Below are 23,904 nucleotides of genomic sequence, written 5' to 3'. Positions count from 1 at the left end.
AAATGTATTTATACTCACCCTTAACCCTATTGCTCCTGGTATCTTGTTGTCCATCCTCTCAGGTCTGTTATATAAGACCATGTGAAACTGGACAGGCCTGAGCAGAGGGTTTCCGCACCACAGTGACAGGGCAGCATCAGTATCTCACCGAGGGAGCTTAGTGGAAAAAGCAACAGAGAAAGAAAACTTAGTGACAATGATGTAGTAGCATAGCACAGCAGTCTGACCTATGTGAAACTATGCACTGTTTAAAGGTTAGCAAAGCCACCATGACTTCACCATTAGGTTTGTGAACCTCTCTTTTGGTGTCTGGAGGCATTTTAGCAGTGAATATTTATGTTTTATCAGACCAAATGTGACCATATTCAAAAGACAGGATGCACTGATTCATCTGCATCCTGACTGAACACTCACTGTGGTAACTAATTGTTAATTACCGAGGGGAAAATCAACTGAAAAGTACTGCTGTTTTCTCATAATGAAACTAGTAATAAACAATCCAGGTTTAAAGGCAGAATATAAGCACTAAATGTCAGATTTAATTTTAAAAATTAACTTATTTTTACATTTTTAGTTTTGTACATACAATAACTATGTCCAACAGTTTTCAAAGCCAAATGCCAAAAAAGGAAAACAAAATAACAATGTATTCAAACCATGAGAGCACTTTCAAGGTTTGCGCTTTTCAAAGTAAAAGTCCACTTTTGCATTTCTTTGGGAGAAACTCCCTTTGTTTGTGCATAATGCTTTTATTTTGAAAGGCTCCCAGTTCCACTAAACACTTTATCAAGTCACTTGTGGGGAGGTTTATCGGGGTAAAACTTAGGAAGAATGACAGAGCTAATACAGCGGGGAGACACAGCCAACACGCAACAAACTCATGCCTGGCAAGAAAGCTGTGACGGTGTGTGCCAGAGCAGAAACATGCAGCAGATTCAAGCTGCAAAGCTGCCAGTCTGAAATGGCCGGTTATGGTATGGGAACGGCGGGGAGCGCTCTGGCCAAATGAAGTCACACAACCAGTGTGAACCAAAACATGGCGGCCTCCTGGTGAGTTTATTGTCAAATTTATTCAAAATGCCGATATCTACTGAGTTTTTTGTTCAATATTTATATGAGAGATACAAACATCTATCCAATAAGTTGAATTTGTCTGATCATATCGGGTTTCTTTTAATAAAGCCTGACTGTATTAAATGGTCTGAGGGATTATTGAATCAGATTCTTAGTTAGATGTCCACAATCAGGTTTGTGGAAAACATAAGCTTAAGAGATTTTAATGTTTTTTTGTTTCACCAAAAACATTAAATACAGACTTGTGAACTTTGAAGCTAGTAAGTAGCTAACTCAGACTATATCATGCCAAACACATAGACTCAACTATACTAGTCTGCCCCTCACATGGTGTGTGTTTTGCGCTAGTGTGACTCAAACTAAATTTACTGGTGACACTATGAGGATATTTATAAAAGTTTTGTAGAAAAAGTAAGAGCATGAAATAAAAGTTAAAAACCTAGTGGTGGTGATCTTGGAGTCAGTCAACCCTGTTTCTGATATTATCAGTTAGATCTTCTCTGATCGCGTTCAAGCTTAAAAAATTATGGAAACAGTTCACGTGCAAAAAATATCTTGATAAACAAAACGTATAGATGTCAATTTCTTTAAATCTCAGCAGAGCTTATTTTAGCAGTCATCAAAAAAACCATTAACTGCAAATGCTATGATATATGTAAAGAAGAGTGAAGAAGTACAGCTTACTAATATCTTTTTTCTCTCTGTTCATTGCAATAAAAGGAAAAGTAGAGCTATAGATGAAGTCCTGAAGGTGGCGTAAACATGGGCTGTAGATGGAGGCTTGTGCAGAAAAATTCAATGAGAAATGAAACAGAAAAGGAGATTGCAGTTGCACTTTTGCTTTTCTTGCTTGGCTTTTTGAATTTTTTCTTGGATCTGCCCAATCAAAATTGGCATGGCACTGACATTTTTCTGAGCAGATCAGATCAGAAGCCTATTTGCTGTTGATAACAGGAATGCTGATGCATCACGACTGTCTCCAACAACTGTTTGACGCATTGACTGTGCATGTCCTCAAAGATTAACACAATGCGCTCTCTCTATGTATTGCAATAAATTCTGACTTTTCTGATCCGTCTCAAATGCTTAAATGACATCAATTACTAAACCATTGTAGCCACTGTGGCTTGTATAAGCGGCAAACCTTAGTGTTTGCCCCCTACTGCTAAGCTAAGAGAGTTTATCAGTCATGTACTGTATGAGGCTACTCTAAAAAATGAGATATTCAAGTATGTGAACAATAAGGAGAAGAAAGGGGCAATATTTCAGTCCTGGAATCATTTATAGCATTTAATCTCTAATAATCTAGTGAAAAACCTTGATCCTGTTGCTCTTCATTTCAGGCTGCATCAGTTTGAAGAAGGAAGGAAGACAACCTGAAACCACAAAGACTTTCAGGCTTTCAGGATACGATGTCAACGTCACATTATCTTGACACCACTGACAAGTTCTGTTGAGGAAAACAGACCGCCAGAGGAGACAGAAGCAAACAGTTGAAACAACAGAGGCCTCAGCCTCTTTTATTACATCATGTTCTTAGAAACCCAAAGAATGTTTCTGTGTAAACACAATATTCCCATAAAACACTCTTGTATTTGTCCTGCAGGAAAAATAAGATGAATATTTGACGCATAGTCTTGGTAATCTTGCGCAGAGCTGGAGAAAAGTTCCCCCCTTTTTCATATTGCCTTAATATGCATGACCTGCTGGCTTTATTGATTGAGAGGTTTGCGTTATTCCAAAACACAAGAATCCTGATGCCAAATCCCCTCCCTTTCCTTCTCCTCCCACCTTTAAACTCTCCTTGGTTTTCTCCATTGCCTTGATGCCATACAGATGTTCTTCTTTAGCACTCCCCTCTGGAGGGAGCCTACTCCTATTGTTCATTAAATCAGTCCCAAAGGCCCCTGCTGACCCAGCCCAGTGCACAGAGCGCACAGATGCTGTGTGCAACGGTTTCATGTGCTAATAATCATGCGTGAAACATCAAAAACAATACATTTTGGAAAATCCCTGCTTACAGAGAAGAAAGTTGAGCACAAAACTCTATCTCCTCTGACATCCCCACCTTCTGAAAACTTCCTTTAAAGTCTCCTCTTTGTCCCCGGCTTCCTCCTATCCTTTTCCCTTGTGTTTTACTTTGAAAAGGGCAAACTCTACTAGTCTGTAACTAGCCCTAATTGGCTCTGATTGGCTGGCTCGGCAGACATCTTGAAGTGATTTATGCTCAAGGTTGAGAGGGTTGTGAAGGTTAGGAGCGCTTTGGATCTTGGAGAGGTTTATTCAAAACCCCAGGAGCTTGAAATCCCTGATCGAGATTTAACTTGAGTGTATCTATTAGGGGTTTATCTATGCAGATTGATGCTGAAGAACACCCTTAAACAGAATGAGACTGAAGCACTAAGCTCTTCAAAAGGCATTTAACTGCTTAAATTTATCACTATGTGTGTTTTTTTTATTTAATAGTCCAGATTTTGCTGTAAAGTTGAGCCAAAACTTGAGCGAAAAAGTTCAAGTTGTACAACTTCTGGCTTTTATTTTCAGAAAAGGAAGACAAAAAGGAAATGTTTAAGATATACTTTCCTTAACTTTACCCATAACGGTTGTTAAATTAATACCCTGCTTGTGAAGTAGTATAATTTTAAAGACAGTTCTGCTATCCATGGACCACAGACAATGACAGGCGGCTGTTTGCCTTGCAGTAAAGTGTTGGCATCCAGTAAGTACATCATAAACTGTGTGTGTTCTGGCAGCACATGGCCAGATAAGGCCTGTGGAATTAATTCATTAGAGTGTTGACTGCCCACAGATGGCTCTCATTACATGTATCTGTTGGATTCATCTCTGCTGCCGGCTGTGACGGAGGTCACACAGTGTTAGACTTGGTAATTCTAACCAGTTGTAACTTTTATGCCAAAGCTCGATTTCAGATATTTTGTGGTCTCTTTGGCCGCAATAAAATCTACATAAAAGATCAAATACGGCTTTGTTGAAACAGATGTCGAATTTTTAGTTTCCCTGCAATATAAAGGCCGTGACTTTATACCTAAATTACTCCCTGTGAACTTTTAGCGTGCCTGTGCTTCAATGAAAATGAAGCTAACAATTTCATAGTTTGTTTTTGGAAAAATGTAAACTCTCTTTAGGCTTATGTCCTGCATTTACAAAGCTATTCACCCACACAACCTCTCCATAAGATGGCACTACAAGACCAGCCTTTAAAATCCATCTCATGTCACAAAGGGGAAAGGGATTTCTGCACGACTCAACCCTGCACTCTTGTGGCAGCTGCAAGAACTACAACAGTTGTTATATTTCCCAAAGATCACATATGGAGCCAACTAATACCGTGCTGTTAAACCTGTCTACATGTCATGACTAAAAGAGCCAGAGGAAATATGAGAACATTAGTATCATGTGCCAAACACAGAATAAGTATATCATAATATTTGGAGACCTTGAAGGAAATGTGTAAAGGAAAACCAGAAATAAAAGAACACCTTTGCTCTACAAGCATTCAAGATCAGATCAGTCAGCCAGCAGACTTTACCACATGCACCTTTTCATACAATACCCCCCATAAAACGGTGAAAGCGCTTCTTCTGGGGTACGATGAAGGCATGAGGTGTGTGCGTGTTTTGAAGCAGGGAGCTGCACACCTCCACCCTAGACGTTCTCTGAAGTGTTGCTCTGGGCTCGTCTGGAGACGCTCAGGTCCTCCACATCAAATATTCATTTCACAGAAAACTCCTAAGCCTTAAATAATTCTCAAAGAAGAGTGTGGAAAGAGAGCCTTTGCTAAGCAAGGCACGTTCCTATCTGGACAATGGATTCAGGGAAGCACGAGGATGGAGACGGGAAGAAAGGAGGATGGGAGGGAGAGAGAGAGAAGGACAGAATTGGATCTATTGTACCGGCCTGTAACAGATGGCTTGCTCTGAGAGGTATCAACTGGATACGCTGTGTACAACAGGCCACAGCAGTGTAAAAATTTAAACATGTTGCTGTGTAACAAAGACCGTGAAGTCAGTGTTTAAGCGTCGGAAAATTTAGCTTGAAGCGCTAAAAATTCTGTTGAGATATCACATTTGAAAGTCTCATTTAGCTTCTATTTAAACCTGAATGAAAATGTTTACCAAGACATAGCTCCTCAAAGCTAGGAATGTGAGGCTCATCACTTTCTGTTTAATCTCTCTGAGCACAAAAACGGTTTAAAATCAGAATCAGTCACATCTATCTGAAAATGTTCATTTCAGTGGTTACAAAAGGACTCTCTATTAGAGGAAGCCATTTTTTCATAATTTACTACATGATTGCTCCAGAGGGTTGGGGTTTGGTCAGGGAATTATCTACCCCAGCTGAAAATAAACACCTGCACCTGAAAACAGATAATCAGTGGCCTGCAATCAGTGACCGACAGGCCATCTGGAATTTGTGGAAATGCCAGAGCAGGCAGTTTGAACCAGTCAGAATGGATCTTTATTTCAATGATTAAAACACTAAAAATTATATTCAAACTATTAATGACACTTTTCTCTGGAATGTCTCTCACCAGAAACGGATGTCAACGAAGACAAAATGTTTGGAACCAGCCTGACTTTGTGTTTTAACCTTTTGAACCACACCTGCTTGTATTCTGGCCATTTGGAGGGTAATTTTGCTTCTATCCTCATTAAAACGGTAAAATGCAAAGTAAACATGGTCATGGTATGCACTGTTAGAAAGAAGAAAGTTTAAGGATTCAAATAAATCTCAGCAGAATAGACTGGCAGACACACAGCATTAGCAGCTGCCTTTTGATTGTGAAGAAAGCATAAAAAACAAACCAACTCACCAAGTGTGCTGCCTGGCTTCTGTCTTATGGCAGACCAAAAATCAGAATAAATCCTAGTGATTCTGGTCTCCAAATGAAGGTAAGGGTCCTACAAAAAAAGGGACCCAATTTAGTCTCAAAGGCACATTAAAGTCAAAGTCAGAGTACATGTTTTCAGCATGATTATTTACCAATCTGACAGTTTTAGGAATTCTGGCAGCCTGTCATTTCATCTCATGTAGTGTTTCCCAGTGAACGGCAATCAAGAACACACCTGAGACACCTCACAAACTCTCAAAAGAAAGTCTACCATGTTCGATATTTGTCCTTTCTTCTACGATTTGTTCTGTGATGTCTTTGATGTTTGACCACAGAGTGATCTACATGCTCAGCAGACACAAATGTAAACAAACAAAATGGTAATGCAAAAGAGGACTGATGAAGTTAAGATAGAACCATGAGACAGAGGTAGTTAATCAAGTTCTTGCAAAAAGAAATGTTTGCGAGAAATAGCCAACCCACTGAGTAACTTCCATTAGCGGTGGCGTCAATCGAGTGTATCATTCCTTATAACATCTGGATAGACAAACAAATGTAGTATAGTACAGTTAGGACAGTATGTCACCGTCTGCAATCTGGGTGTCCAGCCCAGCCCCTCTTTCTTCTAACATCAACACAACAGTCACAATGAGTGATCACATACCCCTGTGTAGTCTGTCAGCGACTTTAAGTGTCTGTGATCGCCTGATTTGACACAGTGAATGTCATAACAGACAAAAAAAATCTTGCAGGGACGCAGGTGGCCTCGTGGTTAGTTCGCACCCCATATAAGCAGTAGACCTGGCTTCAAGTCTGACCTGTGGCTCTTTCTCTGCATGTCATTCTCCACTCTCTCATCCCTGTTTCTGGCTCTATCCACTGTCCTATCTCAACAAAAAAGCAAAAAAGCTCAAAAATAAATCATAAAACAAGTTACTGTCTGACCTCAACTCACAGAGTATGCTCCATGCCTTTTCTGGTATCAATATGAAGTTAAGGGTCCAAATAAAACCTAACAACTTGATTTCAAAAGCCCACTTACTCAAGAAACATGTTTAAAAGGCACTTTGCAGACTCTGCTTATCTCCAAAGCAAACGTGTGGTGTTTAGTTCAGCATTTGTTACATCTGACAGTGGTGGACTGTGCAGGAAAGTCCATCCTCTCTGTGTACGATACACTCTAAGAAACAAAAAAAGTGTGACTTGTATTGGCTGAGTAATGTGTCAGTAAAAAACCCAGGGCTTCAGTAGCAAAGGTTGGGTTTGGCTGCAGCAGAAAATTGCAGACTGCAATCATCTGCTACAGCGACAAAAGGCCGATCCATGGTTCACATCAACAACAGTAGCTGTCAGAAATGGCACGCAGTCATCAATATTTGGTTCACCAATGACGCCAACAGTGTGACCTGACTTTAATGGGAACCTGGATCCGGCTGTTATAAATACCAGAGCAAAACCTTGCCGGATTATAACTGTAATTCAAGAAACTTTACAGAAACTAACCCTTGCAATATTTCTAACTTGGACAGAAACTCTCTTCTTAGACTTTTTAAATTCCAAGGCTGTCAAAAAATTACCACACTTTCATTCGCTTGCTACAGTACACATTTTAAAATGATACAACCTCTGTTATTTCAATAGTTGATGGTACTGAAAAGCACTGGAGCTTGAAAAAAAATCAGATCTTCTGTCATTTTAAACCAAAAGTTGCAAAAGCAAACGACAGAAAGCAATGCCTAAATAGCTCAAATATGCTGGTGAAGACTGTGAACAAAAGTGTTGCCAACATATTATATGCAATTAGACACTGGACAGGAGATTGTCTGCATTTTTTGGTAATTAAAATAAAGAAAAACAAACTAGGGTTGTTTGAGTTTCAGTGAGAGACTAGTGGAAATGAGATGCAACTGATGCCTGTTTCAATACCTCAGTAACAAAAATAGAAGCCCTGGGTAGTCAAGGTAAGTAGTTTCTTCTTCTGAATCACCAAAAATTGCAAGACAGCTCCTGAGTGGTGTCTAAATCACACAAGTTTGATCAATGCTGAAAGTGAAGGCAGTGCTTTCTATCTTTTGTCGAAGTTTTTGGCTAAAAACATGACATACAATTTTTAAAACTTTTGGTAGTTTTGAAACGTACTACAAATGTATCAAAAATATCACCATATCCACATCTGATATGATGAAAATCCCTGCAGAGAAGACCAAACTAAAATTTTAAAAGTCTAATGTGGATTCAAGGTTTCCAGAGACATTAAACATACTGACACACCACCTTCTGGGCATTTTCCCTAGCCTAAAAGCATAGAATAAACCATTTTTAAAGTATTGGATGGCGATTACCTATCTGCTTGGTTTACTGGGATTTCATTTCAAGGTTTTTGAAAACCTGCTTTCATTCACTGCTGTCAGTGGGTGTGATAACAACCGTCACATGATCTCATCTGATATGACCTTACTCTCATCTAGGCCTTCATTCTAACTACAATTACACCATACCGGATGGATAATCTGGCACTTATTACCTCACAGTATCTGAGACCTTGACTGAACGAATCTGTCCCCTCTGGTGAACGTGTGGCAGGTGGTGCGTCGCCTTGGCCCCCCGCCCCGGTCCTCGGCCCAGGCGTGCTGATAAGAGCTCAGCGTGGAGAATCAGACAGCGGCGCTCTGGCCTTTCAGGATGGAGAAGGAGAAAATGAGCCATGAAGGAAATCGGAGGTGATTATCTTTATTATCAGCCATGGGAGTAACGGTGGAAACGCCGACCTGTGGGAGGGGGAGAGCGGGATGCACAAGCTGTTCCAGCAGCCTGCTGATTGGCCCATACAAGCTCCAGTGGTAATTAACATCTGCATATGCAAACGAGTGCTCCAGCTAGGGAAATTTGGCAGGCGTTTCTCACCTGCACCCCTCGCCTGGAAGCAGCAGGCTGGCTGACTTTGTGTCGCTGTGTTAGCGTGCATGTGAGTGCATGGACACACACAAGCAAAATCAAATTATATGTGTTGTGTGACTTCATATTTATGTCACAACCCTGTTCCTAAGTGCACTTGTGTGATTTAATGTTTCATTTGCATAGCAAAAAAATCCTTAAGACTGCACTTTTCCAAGGAGCAGTTGGTATAGGTGGAGCAGGGCACCGGGTCGAATTCACGCCACCCACCCACCTCTTTGTTTTTGCTGTGCAGAGCTAAAAGAGATGAGGCCACACAGAGGGAGGCTGTCAGCAGGCCTGCTGGGAGAACCTCATTAGCATCATGGGGTGCTGGTACGAGTCGCGTCCAGAGAGAGGCACTGATTGTCTTCCTAGACCTGCTGATGAGGACAGTCACAGTGCCTCTAAAAGTGGGAGAAGTTGTTGTCAGCAAATTTGGGTGAATACTTTCTTTAAGGTTAGCATGAGGGAAGCAGTTTCCTTTTTTACTTGAATGTTAAGAATGCTGGAAAATTCCCCCTGTCTTATCCTGATAATTATGTAAAATTCTAACCTACTGACCATACATATGTCTTTCCAGGATTTGCCAGTTTTCAGCCTGTTTGACCATGCTTGGTGAATGGGCGGCAAGCTCATCTAGATGTAAAGATCTCATCGCCAGGTACAAGTTGCTACAATTTAGCAGATTTTTGTAACAGCCGATTCTGTAAAAAATGTCACAGAGAACACAAAATTAAATTTCCATTATAGAACTGTTACGAAAAATGACCAGGTCATACAATGAAAGAATGTAAAACTGGCATAGGCTACACTCAGTGCCTCTTTAATTATGTCTAATAGCCAGTAGGGGGCAACCCCAACGCTGCAAAGAAAGGTCAGCTTGCATGACACCAAAAGACAATAACATGACTTTTCAGAAGTCTTCCCCTTTAGTAAACATTTTCCTTATAGTTTATTTTTCTCAGCCCTCGGTTTTAAGTATTAAAGATGTTCATTTTGTTAAAACAAACCCACTTACAGGCTTGCCAACAGAATTGGCTGGGCCCCAGAAAAACCCAGTGAATTGCCCTCCTCAGTTCAGTTGTGATTTAGCTACAGTATCAATGTATTTTATCAAATGCAATGATAGTAGGAAATATTCTGGCTGACAGTTACTTCATTTTGGAGCTGAAAAGTGTCCGAAGCTGTAACTGAGCTCTAATGTTGAAATTATTAATTTGTGCCACTTTTTAACCACTTTTCCTGCCCATTTTTGCCACTATTTTGTACTTTTCATCATTTTTTATGCACTTTTCACAAATTTCTTGCTAATTTTATCCACTTTTGCCACCTTTAACCAGTTTCTGCCACATTGTAACCCCTTTTCATCCTTTTATTTCCTGCTCTATTTTGTCACCTTCTTCCCATCATTGCTACTTTCATAATCCAATTACACCTCATTTTCCACCACTTTTTTTGTATCTAAAACCATATTTGCCACGTTTAATCCCATTTCAAGCTTTTCTACCCATTCATGCAACTTCAAAGCCATTTTGGCCACTTCTTAACCATTTCCACCACTTTTTCTGCCCGTTTTTACCACTGCCCATCTATTTTTGCCTCTGTTATCCAATTGTGCCACTATTAACACATTGTTGGCCCTTTGTACCCATTTCTGCAGGTTTTAAAATCCTGTTTCAACCTTTCTCCCTCGCTTTGACACAATTATTTGCTTATTCTCATCAATGTGGATGCAATTTTCACACATTTTTATATATTTTTGCTACTTTAAAACAATTTTTGCCACATTTTAACCCCTTTTCATCACTTTTTTCCTGTCCACTTTTTGCCACTTTTAACCCATTTTTGCTACTTTTAAAATCCCATTTCACCTCTTTTCCACTGTTTTTTTTTTACTTAACACCATTTTTGCTACTTATAATCCCATTTCACTATCTTTTCTGCCGATTTCTTCCACGTTCAAGTTCACGTTTAATCCCTTTCCACAACTTAATCAATTTTTGCTATTTTTAAACCCTTTCCATTTCCTTTTCTTGCCTATTTTTCCCGTTCACCTATTTCTGCCTCTGTCATCTAATTCTGCCACTATAAACACTTTTTTTTATTTCAATTATTCACTGCTATTTTTGAATCTCTTTACAACACCTTTCCCTGACACTCCTTCCATTTTAACACATTTTAATTCTGTTTATAAGAAAATAGATTTCCTTATTTAAGATGGCTATGTACTATGGCATGAATTAATGACAAAAATGTATTTGTTGCTTTGGTAAGTGTGGTTATTATTCAAAAAAAAAAAAAAAAAAAAACTAACTAAATTATGGATATCAAAGCTAAGCTTTACAATGGACCATGAGCTTCTTGAGCCCCACGATTAGGCTGGGCACTGGAAAGCTCTCCCCTTTATCCCCCCTATGGACGGCATTGCCTACTTAGAAAACAGGTCGTAAATTGGGGTATTTTCACGGTGTGGCTTCCTGTAAATAGCTACAACAGTGTCTATAGTGACCTCTAACCCTTATGCAGACCTCATAATGAGTATCTGAAAACAACAACAACGAAGCCTGGCATGCGTACTAAAATTTATCCAAAATCTTGAATGATTTAGTAAATCTGAGAGACCACACACACGACAACAAACATCTTGTACTCTTTGGTATCCAATGAGATGATCAACAGATGACAGTAACAGATTAATTCACCAATAATGAGTCTCCACTTTCAGAACTAGAAATCCTGCACTGTCAAATACATCTTTTGAGTAAACAAGCTAACGTGGCTACTTGTTAGCTTCCTGGTACAATAATACAACATCAGTTGTGGTCAATCAGACAATCCATGTTGTGTGCCTGGCTGTTCTCAGTATCTTCTCACACAACAGGATTTATGATTGTAAATACTGAGTATGTTTCTATTTTACAATTTTGAATTGCTGTGACCTTGATTGCCTTCTAAGTGCATCAGTGAGGGTAAAAGCACTTAAAACACACCTCACACCACAGAAAATCTGGCAAGATAATCATTAGATTTATCAAATAACTGGGCCTTTCCTGACTTTGGTTGGAATGGGAGAATCAAGCCCAAAATTGGCCCAATTATCTTGTTAAGTGCGCCCTGTCAAAGTGAAGTCAAAGATTTAATGCTCCCACGACAGATTACTAAAAAATTATAAAATCAAAATGCAGGTGAAATGTATTTTTCTCAACCCCAGGCTTGTTTGATACTTGCTGTCAACCTGATTTGTGTTTGAATCATGCATTTTTCCCAGGAGGCTTCTTTTACATGAGTTTTAGATGCTATCAAAAATTATATATATGACATGAGTGACAGCTCCATAGAGGAATGCTGCTTCTGTGGTGCACCAGAATAAAAGAATCTAGGAGTAAGAGGAAGTAAAAATCATTAACACAAGTCATAGAACTTAGCATAAGCATGACAGTCTGCTTCAGACCAACGTCAGAATGTATCTGCTGTGGACTGTGCTGACTACGGGGATCTTTAGTGTTGTCTGTTAAAATGTTTTGTTTTTGCTTACTCAGCGTGACATCAATACCAAGGCCATTTCGACAGATCCCTACAATGCAGATTCTGGATCCAAATGCAGATGCCCCTGACAGGGGGGATGTCATCTCTGTGAAACAGGAAGAGGCTGAGGTAGACGGTCCACAGTCACACTGGCAGCCCAGCCTGTTTATGGTTTGTCCATTTCTGTGCTGTTCTCAAACTTTACGCTGCGACTTCTGCATGCGAGTCCAACAAATGGTGCTGAAAGAGACTCTAAATTATGCAGAGTACACACTGACGTGGCCTGTGTGTGTATGTGTCGTACTGTGGGGCTCTAATGAGAGAGAGAGGCGAGCTGGCGGCAGGTGAGATGGGCTGTAGAGCACACGGAGAATGACAGCTCCAACAGCAGGGCGCACGACTAAAAATAGACGCTGTGCCGAGAGCTCAGACACCTGGATTCCAAGTTGTTCATGATTTTCCTCCGTCCGACCAACTTCTAGCACCTCTACATCCATTATTTTTAATGTTTTGTGTTCAGCTATGGAGCTGCTTCTTATCCTGTCTTCTCTCTGTGAAATCTGGACGGTATCTTTTTTTAGTTTGAGTTTCCTTTGCCACATGTCTCATCCTTTCTCCCAACCATTTCTGCTCTCCAATGTCCCTCCTCACTTTCTACAATCATGAAAAGATGAAGTAAAAGATAAGCATGAAACTAACAGAACAAACACAATAGATCATGTTTTCTGTGCATTCTTTTGTCTTGTAGACTGCTTTTGTAGACCATAAATCAATAAAATTACGACATGGTAGCATTTTTGTGTAGCTAAAACATGCTACTCGTATGTAGCACATGGTGTCATCCTTTTCTCATCATCAATATATATAAACCTGTGAAACCATGCATCAAGTCCGACCGCCAGTACACAACAAGTTAAAAAACAATTCAAATGAACTGGGTTTTATTAGATCAGTAAGTTGAAGGTGGCTAGCATGTTAGCTTAGCTTTGAAATGTGATGATCTTGCAGTGCAATTACAGCATGACTCAGAACGTGCTAACGGCTTTGGATTCTGTGGTTGGCAGCTGCAGCCAGATATTTTTGTCCTATGCACTATAGGTGTATTTACTGACATTTATATTATTATTACCTGTCTTTTATTTTAATCTCTGTGTAGGGGTTCATACTGCCAGCATGGTAAATGCTTTGATTTCTGTTGTGGTACATTTGTAGTCCTAGCTGTAAGAACTAATAATGCATCAGCAGGTTTTGGTGTTTGCAGGAGAAACTATCCATGTGGACAGCAACGGCTAGATGTAAACTAAAGATCTCTTAAAGGTAGCTAGATAAAAGTGCAGCTGACGATGTAACAGGGTAAGAGTCAGAGAGCTGCAGGATTACTTTGAGTTTCATGCATGTTTAATGTGATTCATTCATGTAATTCAACGTTCATGCTTTCTAAAAAACTCTTAAATAACGACTGAGGTCCAGACCTTACAGACATCACCATCTCCCTCCATAAGAAGGACTCCAATATTACAAAGTTTCACTTATGATTTCATTATCCCAACATTTTGAGCCTTGTTTGAAGAGTTGGAGGGACTTCTTACTAACTTGGTAAAACACGGCAAGAGAAGACTATCTGCTTTAACAATTAAACGCTCTGCAATACACGGTCATGTAATGAAGACTGCAGCTCTGACTGTGGTGTCTCTCACCTGTTTAACTTTCAGGATGCCGTCTCTAAAAATGGCCAAAAAAAAAAGTTTGCAAACTTTGAGCAGATTGTCCAAATAACTGTTCTCCGCACCCAGACGGTTTAGAAACACTCAAAGCATACCGACCTGTTAGAGTTCTTTTTAAGGACGTAATCTTAAGTTTCAGTTTCATTTCCAGCCACTGATCCCTAATCCAGAGAAGCAGAAGGGGAGGGTGTGAGTGACCATAGATCTAGCCAAGTGGAGTGCGAGTCTCCCGATCTCCTGAACTTCAGTTTAAAAGCGCGCTACTTTGCTGTAAGTTGTTTCTCCACATCTGTCTCTGTTTACACTCTACAGAACCTCCATAATGTTCCATCTGCAACAATGTTTAATTTGCTAGACATCATACAAGTACTAGCCACATTCATCTTTAGTCATTAGTAATGAGTCTTTTATCAAAATCGCAGGTTTATACATCAAATCATATGTTGTATAACACTTAAATTATTCCACCTAATGGCCAAGTTTTACTGTGAATGTATATTGGTTCCAAATATTAATTACTGGTTTCATGAAATACAATTAATTGTTTGGTATTAGCCCTGAAAAACAATATTTTTTGAATGTTATAAGGTCCTAATAAAACATGCCAAACTATAAGTCATGTAGTAAGACATGCGAACCATAACAAATAATTTCAGTTCCTCTTAATGGCTATTATAACTGTTCAGTCCACTAGCCTAAAGTTAAGAAAATTTTAAGGAAACAGCTGTAATTGTTTATTATTACCTCCCCCAGGGAGGTTATCTGATCAGGTGGGTTTGTTAGTTAGTTAGTTAGTTAGTTAGTTAGTTAGTTAGATTGTTAGCAACATAACTCAAAATGTTATGGACAGATCTAGATGAAATTTTCAGGAAATGTCAGAAATGGCATAAGGAAGAACTGATTAGATTTAGGGAGTGATCCGGATCACCGTCTGGATCCAGGAATTTTTTTTAAAGGATTCTTTACTACTGAGAGACAGGCCTAATAGTGGCGGTCTACGCTGTTACCACTTTACACCAGGAGATGGCAGACATGAGTAACTTCAATCCCAGCAGCATTTTGGGTGTGTTTCTATTCAAAGTTTTGGAGTTTATAGAGTTTGAAAGACGCACGCCTGGTCGAGGAGACGAGTTGGAGCATAACAGAGAGAAAGACAGCTAATTGTAGCAAGAATACCCACAACGCTGGGAGGAACAGAGGAATATACACCCTCTGCCATGACTTCCAGTTGTCCGATGAGACCATGGGTGAGACTGTCAGTGCATCTGTTGGCACCGGAAAGCAATGCTTCCACCATGACTGTCCACCCGTAGCAAAGCCAATGCTTTGCCTCACCATGTTTTCACCCCACCGGGGAGGGAGTAATTGGCAGATGCCGTGGTGGGGGGCACATGGGTACGGATCCAAGAACTTTTTAAAGGATTGTTCACTATTGGAAGATAGGGCTAATGGCGGAGGTCTGCACTCTCCGAGTGCTTTACTAGTTTAAGATGTGATCACAGCAGCTTTGGATAATCAATGTGAAGTTGGTTGGCATAATGTGGCTAATTTTAGCAGTGCTAGCACTACTGACCTTCAGTTCCATTTGAAGGTTAACGCCCACATTCCTGTGCTGAATGAAATGCTTTGAATGAGTTTTAGCTGTCATAGCCTTTGTACAACTTTATCCTCATCTTCTTGATCAAAATAGTGATTACCCATGTGGTTCCTATGTTATGCTATCAGTACTATCAGATCACTGTTGTTTACATTGGGATAGAGAGCAATGTGGCAGCATGGCAGTAATCATACACAAAGCTGAGTAGAGCTGCTAGTAGAGGGCAGCTGTATTATAGTTTAGAGAGAGCATTTAGGATTGTAGGCCTGAACTGATTAAGAATATTTAGACTAAGGCTAAATGACATGTCATTCTGGTGCAGGTCTCCATGAGGCCAGGCGTTTGATTGTTTAGCTGGCTAATGACATAAATTCCTAATGAGAGCACTTCTTTTTTAGATTATGTATTTCATGTCTTATGATCTATGCACTGCTGGAAAGTATTATAAGACAGCAGGTGTCCCTTACAATGTGCAGGCCTAAAATCAGGATATTTAAAGACTTAAGAGAGATTATTATTAAAAGTTGGGCTGCTGTGCCATTGGTTTTGGTACATTTTATACATATTAATCAAATTACAGTCTAACACTTAATTTATCCTTGCTAACAGGGCTACAGTGTTTTCTGAGCAGAATCTTTATGATCTAACCTATGACTCTTATGCATGAATCTAAATGACAAATGGAGCACTGAGCACAGTGTGGTGTAAGGCACCTTACTTTGTTCCAAGCATGCATCAGAAGCACCTTGGGGTGTTTGCTCAAGGACACTCGGAGCTGTCACCCATAAATCTAACCTACAGTGTGATTGCTTTCTGGCCACAGAAAACCAACTCTTAGAACAAAACAATATGAAGTAATCGAAAACTTTTTTTCAGAATCAAATGCGTGGCTACAGAGCCACAAATCCCCTGATGTAGTAGTTTGCCTGACTTCCCCTCAAGATGAACTCAGAGACTTTCAAAGGGAGGATGAAAGTCATTTAACAACAATCAAGATCACATTGAGAAGCACTTAGGTCCAACAAGGTGTCGGGGATTGTTTTATTGTGAAATTAATAGCTGGCCATTCTTTGAAATTGAAGCTAAAAATCACCCCTGGCATCCTTTTTTGCCAACTCACATTAATTATTTCAGAATTTGCCTTGTAATCCAGGCTGAGAATCCTACCCAGAACGAATGGGATGTCAGCTTTATGCAACTACTTGTAAAGGCATTACAGGGCATTAAGTCCCGCGTGGATTTGAATTGGTCTCAGCAGTACAGGATTAGAAGCAGCGGGGATTAAACCTTCCCTAGAGGAAATACAGGAGCAAGGGTGGCCAAGGGATTCAAGATATAGAATACATATTGCTCGATACACTGCCTGCACCAGAAAGTTGACACAGGAATCAACTCCAGCTCAGTAAACTCAGCCAGACTGTACTTTTTCATTATTGCTGAAAACACTGAGTGAGCACTTCTCTGTCTGTTGAGGGTCAGCCAATCAGCTTTTGACACAGGTATGAAAATATTTGTTGGCCAGAATTTATTTATTTTCCCAAGGTGTGGATGATGATTAGCCAAAACCAAGATGAAAGCATTACTCCAATTGGGTTATAATCAGATGAAGACCATGACAACCATAGGTAAAAAAAAACACATAGACCATTCCAAAACCACAGTTTCTGGAGCGGTCACTTAAAACAGACTCATAATGTGAATAAATATGCATGAAGCCTAATATGAGGTCACTACAGACACCCTATAATAGGGCGGCTGTGACCGATTCACAGAGTCTGTCGTCTCTCTACCAGAAGGTCCTTGAACAAGACATTACACCCTGAATGGCTCCTACTGATGCATCAGTGGTGTATGAATGTGTATGGATGCATATGTATAAGGGCTGAACAATATATAGGTTTTTAATCGCGGTTGCACACATGCACAATAGTCACATTGCAGGACATACAACGTTAATCATGAGACGTGGAGTGCATCGTGCTGCCTCTTTGTGTTGTTAGATGGCTACAAAAGGTGCAAGTTTTCTCACTTCCTTCACTGATCTACAATAAAAGTCTGCCAACAGCACCATCGTTTGATCAAGAACCGAGCACTGCAGATAAAACAATAGGGCTGCAGGTGACACTGCTGCAGTCATGGATATGTCACAAGGCAGAATGATTTTATTGTATTTTTGTATGCTTTTATTCTGTGGTTTGTATACAGATCTTTATTTTATGGTTGTTGTGGTTTTATCTGGATTGGTTTGAATTGTCTTGATTTTATTGCATGTTTTCAGACCATACTGCCTTGTTGAGACTGATTTTCAGCTGCAAGACACCTGTGGCTGTACCTGCACTTGAAAGGACAAATTGGCGCACCAATAAGGTGCAGCAGTGGAGGGAGGGCCTACAAGAGCAGGAAGAGGGCCTGGAGGCACGCAGGATGGAGAAACGAGAGGCATGCTGAGGAGTGGTGAAAGTTGGGGGACGAACGGCTTCGAGGACAGACACCGCTAGCAGACGGGCATGAACGCCAACCAGCAGGAGTGAGGAAAATCCAGAGTGTTATGATGCAGAAGACACGCAGCGGCAGAGTGGGGAGCTCTGCCGCCGTTGTGAATATCCTTTGGATAGTAGTAACACTGTGGTACTTTGAGCACGACATGTCTGTGTTTTTTAGATTTGTGGTACACCATACCGGCAGCCTTTTCTCCCCGTGCCCCACTTGAGTGACTGTTTCAGCCTCATTGCGTTTTATAGTGCCTTTTAGCCTCCTTGCCTCTTTTTAGAGACTTTTAACATGTTTTACCAAGCCATTTTACAGACATTTTAGTCCTCTTTTAAAGACATTTTAACCAAATTTACTCTGCTTTTATTGGTGCAAAAGAAATGTCTGATGACCATTAAATCACTGTGTTGCACCAAATTCCTCGTCTGTCTTTTGGTCACTGTATTTAACCTGTCCTGACCCGAGTTTAAAAGACATGAGATTTTGAACTCATTTTATCTCACAAATTTAAGAGTTTTAACTCCTTACATTACAGGTACACCAGCATGACTCTCAATGCTGGCATTTGATAACGTGAGGCTGATCTAACCCTTAAATTCCACATAATCTGTTTGTGCAGCAATCCACACACAAAGCTCTCTCCAGACAAAATGGACATTCACTACAACTACACCCACTCCAGTTCATCTATGGCAAGTCACAGAAGCACCACTCTGCTCTGCTTGAGATATGTCTATTTTCAGCACCTGCTTTGGCAAAACTGAGCAATCAACGTAGAGTGGGTTAATCCAAATGGCGGGGAGAACAAGAATCCAACCAATTTCAAAACACAACCCAATGAACAGAGTCCTGATGGTAAATTACTGCAATACCAACATTACATCCCACCTTATAACACAAGCTACAGATCACCAGTTGGTCAGTACATCACAGAGCTACCATTTCACCACTGATAAAGAAAAGTAAACTTCTGAGGTGAAAAAAAACCCCACAGATTTTTGCATGAAACATCTGTTCTTTGTAGAAAACATAAACCTTTTCACTTTCTAATGTATCTTTCTATGTAACATCTGTAACGTTTATGAGGAAACGAGCCACTCCATGGAGGGGGAAGAGGTGCACCTTTTCACTCTTCACACTGTTCCTCCTCGTCCTCAGTGAGTGTCAGAGCTGCTGTCAGAGGACTGTGTCTGTTCAGAGTATGGGGGTCCAGACTGTAATCTGAAAATGGCTAAAAGACCCAAATAAGACAAAAAAAAAAAAAAAAAGTTTTGTCAGAAACTTCATTATTTTGCAGAAAGAAACGTTTTATAAGCTCAAGTTTATCCAACATTGTTCAGCCCTAAAATAAATGAATACGTCATGACTGATGGCCACTCTACATAGCAGCCTTTGCTATCAGTGTGTGATTGTGGGGTGAATATGTGTGACTGGGTAAGTGTGACCTGAGTCAGAGGATATTCAAGCTCAAGTCCATTTATCCTTCATAAAAATGCCAGAGAAGACTCAAACTGCATGGTAAAAAATGCAAAAACATTTTCACCTTTGAAGTTAATTTGTCTTTCCATTTCAAATGTTTACAGAATTTTTTTTACAACTAAATCACTTAAATGGTATTAAGGCTATCTCCTCCTTCATACTTTGTTGTATTGACACCATTTAAAAAATTCAGTTTCTTCATCATTCGACTGGAATGACTTTTCTCATTTCTAACTTTTATCGTTTTTAAAATATAGCTATTTTCATGCAATTTTCAGCTATTTCTATGCTTTTTCAGCTATTGAATGCAATTTTCAGCAACTAATAGGCCAAAATCAGCTATTTATATGCTATTTTCAGCTATTTTAAGGCTACTTTTAGCTATTTCTAGGCTATTTTCAGCTTTTTTAGGCTACTTTCAGCTACTTTTATCCTCTTTTGAGCTATTAAATGCCATTTTCGGCTACTTTTATGCCATTTTATGCTATTTTATGTTATTTCTGTGCTTTTGGCTATTTTCAGCAGTTCTTCCACAATTCCGCTCTCAGCATTCCCACACAATTTCAGCTGAAATTGCAATTTTGATCTAGTTATGGGTGTGATAGCTATGCACACTTCTGCTAGCTATCATCTCAGCTAATTTTATGACATAACCTGACATATTATTCTTGTTTTTGTTGGTATCGACTTAAAATGTACTTGCACAGAGGTCAGGAGGGTAAACAAAAATCTGACAACACTAGTAGCTACCTACTGATGCATGAAGCTGCAGCATGGGGCATTTCATTTTCCATCTCTTTATAACAGTGCATGTTTATATCAGTAATACCAATTTATTGTAAGTATTTTTTTGCCATGTTGGACCCTTACACAGCACCTGGACAGTATTTAAATCACTAAAAACAGACACTATAATTTAGCCTTAGTGATGTACTGGTATATCTGCTGTAGTGGAGAACCCTGGCATAGCCGCTAGGATTAAAGTCTACAAAGATATGGACATTTTGATGCAACTGGAATGTTTTTGGGTCAGTTGTGCTGCTGCTTGGGGAGAAAAAGGCCAGAATTTGTTCTTTAGACAGTTGCTATTACCTTACATATGCTAGTTCATGTTAAGTGTGAACGTTTGTATCAGGATCACTGTCAGCTGTCAGTCAGTGCTCTGGCTCCATCATGTAAAGTAGTAAGATTCTGCTCAGGTTGACAGCATATGACTGAATTAGGAGAAGTCTGTTAAACACTACTGTATTGCTGTAATCATGGCAGTTATGTCCATGATTTATGCGTCAATGGAAGGATTTTGCATTAATTGAAGACAACATGGTTACCTATACCTCCTTCCTGCCTCTCCGGTCCACCTATGTACACATTTCCCTCTTACAGCCTATTATGCATCTAAATATGTGGACAGCGAAAACGAATGCATTAGCTTGTACTTCAGTGGTCATTTACAGCCATCCTCTGAGGGAAAACTGACCTCAGGGTCATTTCATTTCAGCTGAACACAGTGACCCGCTCCTCCATTAGCAACCTAATGTGATTGGTGGCACACATAAGCTGAGCCCAGTCTGAACTAACAGGCATGTATGAAGACAAACGACCACAATTCACCATGTTTCAGACAGTAGGTTATTCTGTTAGCAGCTAGACTGAGTGGGAAAAGTAGGATCTTCCAGGGTGAAGCCGCAGCTGCAGTGGGGTTGGAGAGGATGGGATGGCCTTTGACGCCCAAACTCTCAACTAAAGTTTAGAGCAGCGACATAATGGGAGAAAAACGAGGCAAATGTAACACAGCATGAAGTGAAAGGGCCATATAAAGGCTAGCAAAATTATGAAAACAAAAAAGTAAGGCTAACCTGATGTATTTTGGCCTCACAATAGTCAGGAGTGACAGGTGTTACGGTTTAAAGTGTCAATTGGGGACTTTAACCAGAAAGCTACTGTTATTAAAGGCAGAGTGTGTCCTCGTGTATGCATCTTTGTTTGGCTAAAAAATACATGTCTGAATAATATTTTGATATTATACAAAAAAGACTGAACAAAAAAAGCATTCACAGGCAATTTACCGTCCTCATAACCTCTGCAACCACACACATCCGCTTAAAAGTCACCAATTAACACGGTCCCTTGCCACAACGTAACACGAGCGCAAACCAAGGCCAAAAAAAAAAACCCTAGGTGAAATCTGCCAGCAAACACCCCCCTTTCGGAGGCTATAACTCGCTTGGATCTAAACATACACACATAATACAAGCATTTACATGTTCAGGGGGACTTACCCTTTCTTGTGATGTCTTTGGGTGCGTTAGAAAAGTCCATCTTGCTTAAGAAGGTTCCTAACTGAGTGAAACGACCCGGAAGTATTTAAGTGTCGGCCATGATAAGGACTGTTCGAATTCTCCAAATGGTAAGGAAAGGAGCTTCATTATTTCCTTTATTATCTCCTTTAGCCTAGGAAACGCTGGACCATCCTTTACCAAAGGAGAGATGAAAAGACGACCCACAATGCTTTGCGTGAACTTCATTTAAAGTGACGCACCTGTTGACCGCTCATCAAAATAAGTGAATAACTTGAATAACTAGAATAACTTTACTAACCCCGATTTAAACCATAAAATTCAGTAAAAGGTATAATACACCTGATAAATGGAAAGCAGTAGGGGAGGAATATTACAGACATGAAAACTTTGTCATTCAACTTATGATCACGATTTCATTTCTTCTCATTTCCATTTTATTTAAATAGTTAACCGATCAGTCAGTATTTTAAACTGTGTTTGTCTTGCTGTTTTGAAATAGTAAAGTAAACGTTTTAAGTTTGTTAATCACAACCAACAAAAGCGATAAAGTCGGCATGTTGCTATATTGTGATTATTATATTTATCATCACAATTCCGCAGGGAAGACGCAGTTTATAGAGCTTTTCACAGAACGAGCTGAAAGGAAGATGAAACCAGAGTAGACTCTGTAATAAATTTAAATGAGACGAGAGAATTAAAAAAAAAAAATGATTAGGTAGGGAATAAAGCAAAAGTATTTAATATCGTTATGAAACAAAAGGACTTGAACATTATTCATCTCGTTGTATTGACTTAGTAGGAAGTTCAGATTAAGAGAAATGTTTCTGCTGTTCTAGATGTTCACAGTTCCTCTTCCTGAAGAGACTTTAGGATATCAAAATCTTAATCTCTGACGTTTTAGCGTTCACAGCACATAACAACACACCGAGTGGAAGTTGCGAATTTTGTAGTCCATCAACGTTAAATTGTAGTTTTTACACTAAAAATACACGTCACGTCCGTAACATCCGCCTAGGGAAAGTGCAGTCGGATTCCTTACTCACCACAGTTCTCCTTTCCTATCCTCCTACCCCCCCACCTTTCCTTAACCCTGTGACGTTTCTGGTCGGGGTTAAGGAAAAGTGAATAGGAAAGGACTTAGGAGGTAATTTTTTGGACTTTTCCAACGCACCCTTTGTCTCCAACGTCTGTTAACTGTAAACGCCCATGAATCCAATTTGAACCCACTAAGAAAAGGCGATCCTTCCGACTCAAGCTAGCCCTTTGGAAACACCACCTTTTAACACTTTCTTGTGCATGTCAGTCATATTATGGCAACTGCCAGTACTTCCATGAATATATTGCAAATATTAATTGCCAATTGTAAACCTAGCACCAATTTATGATACTAGCTTATCAAACTCGAGTGGAAAATCTTTATCTTTTAACGCTAACGGAGAGTGAGCTAGCCGGTGCTTTGTTCTAGCCTACTTGACCGGAACATGGAGCCTTTGCTGGCAGACATAAACGCAATTAAATTGTTTCCATCATTTCTCTTACTTTATTTTTTTTAGAAAATAAAAACCAATTCCATCAGTTCCTAAACCTCTTTAGTTGATATTTGAGGGGAAAAATTGAAAGCTGAAGCTCAAATGTGGCTTTCTAAATCTCGCATTATACTTCCTGTGTACAACCCTCAAAGCATTATGGGGATTGTAGGCTTTAGAAGATATTTGAGTTTAGGGTTTATCCTCAAAATTTGCCTTAATATGAATGTTCCTTAGTCCCTGTAAAGCAGTACAATTTTTTAGGTTTGTTGTATGACACGCCACTGTGTTAAGAACCACCAAGCCAAATTTCCGTCATGAAAAACATGTAAGTTTAGAAAATTAAGCTTCAAAATCAGGAAAATTGAGTCTGCAAAATCTGCTCTAGGATGGTGTTTGT

General features: G+C 39.7%; 1 long non-coding RNA gene across 2 annotated transcripts; it reads right to left on the bottom strand.

Moving 5' to 3' along the window:
- Positions 1 to 24: 24 nt before the first annotated feature.
- On the bottom strand, positions 25 to 22,008 carry LOC121518166. Of its 2 annotated transcripts, none has more exons than XR_005992628.1 (4): positions 21,958 to 22,008; positions 5,909 to 5,996; positions 2,392 to 2,450; positions 25 to 156 (listed from the first exon to the last, which is right to left on the bottom strand). It is a non-coding gene; the product is annotated as an uncharacterized LOC121518166 (long non-coding RNA). The 2 variants fall into 2 exon arrangements; XR_005992627.1 differs by lacking the exon at positions 21,958 to 22,008 and adding an exon at positions 8,451 to 8,590.
- Positions 22,009 to 23,904: the final 1,896 nt, after the last annotated feature.

Source organism: Cheilinus undulatus, linkage group 11 (genome assembly GCF_018320785.1).
Source record: "Cheilinus undulatus linkage group 11, ASM1832078v1, whole genome shotgun sequence".
In the NCBI taxonomy this organism is placed as follows: domain Eukaryota; kingdom Metazoa; phylum Chordata; class Actinopteri; order Labriformes; family Labridae; genus Cheilinus; species Cheilinus undulatus.
The sequence above is the reverse complement of the archived record's forward strand: the minus strand, read 5'-3'. Positions and strand labels throughout refer to the sequence as shown.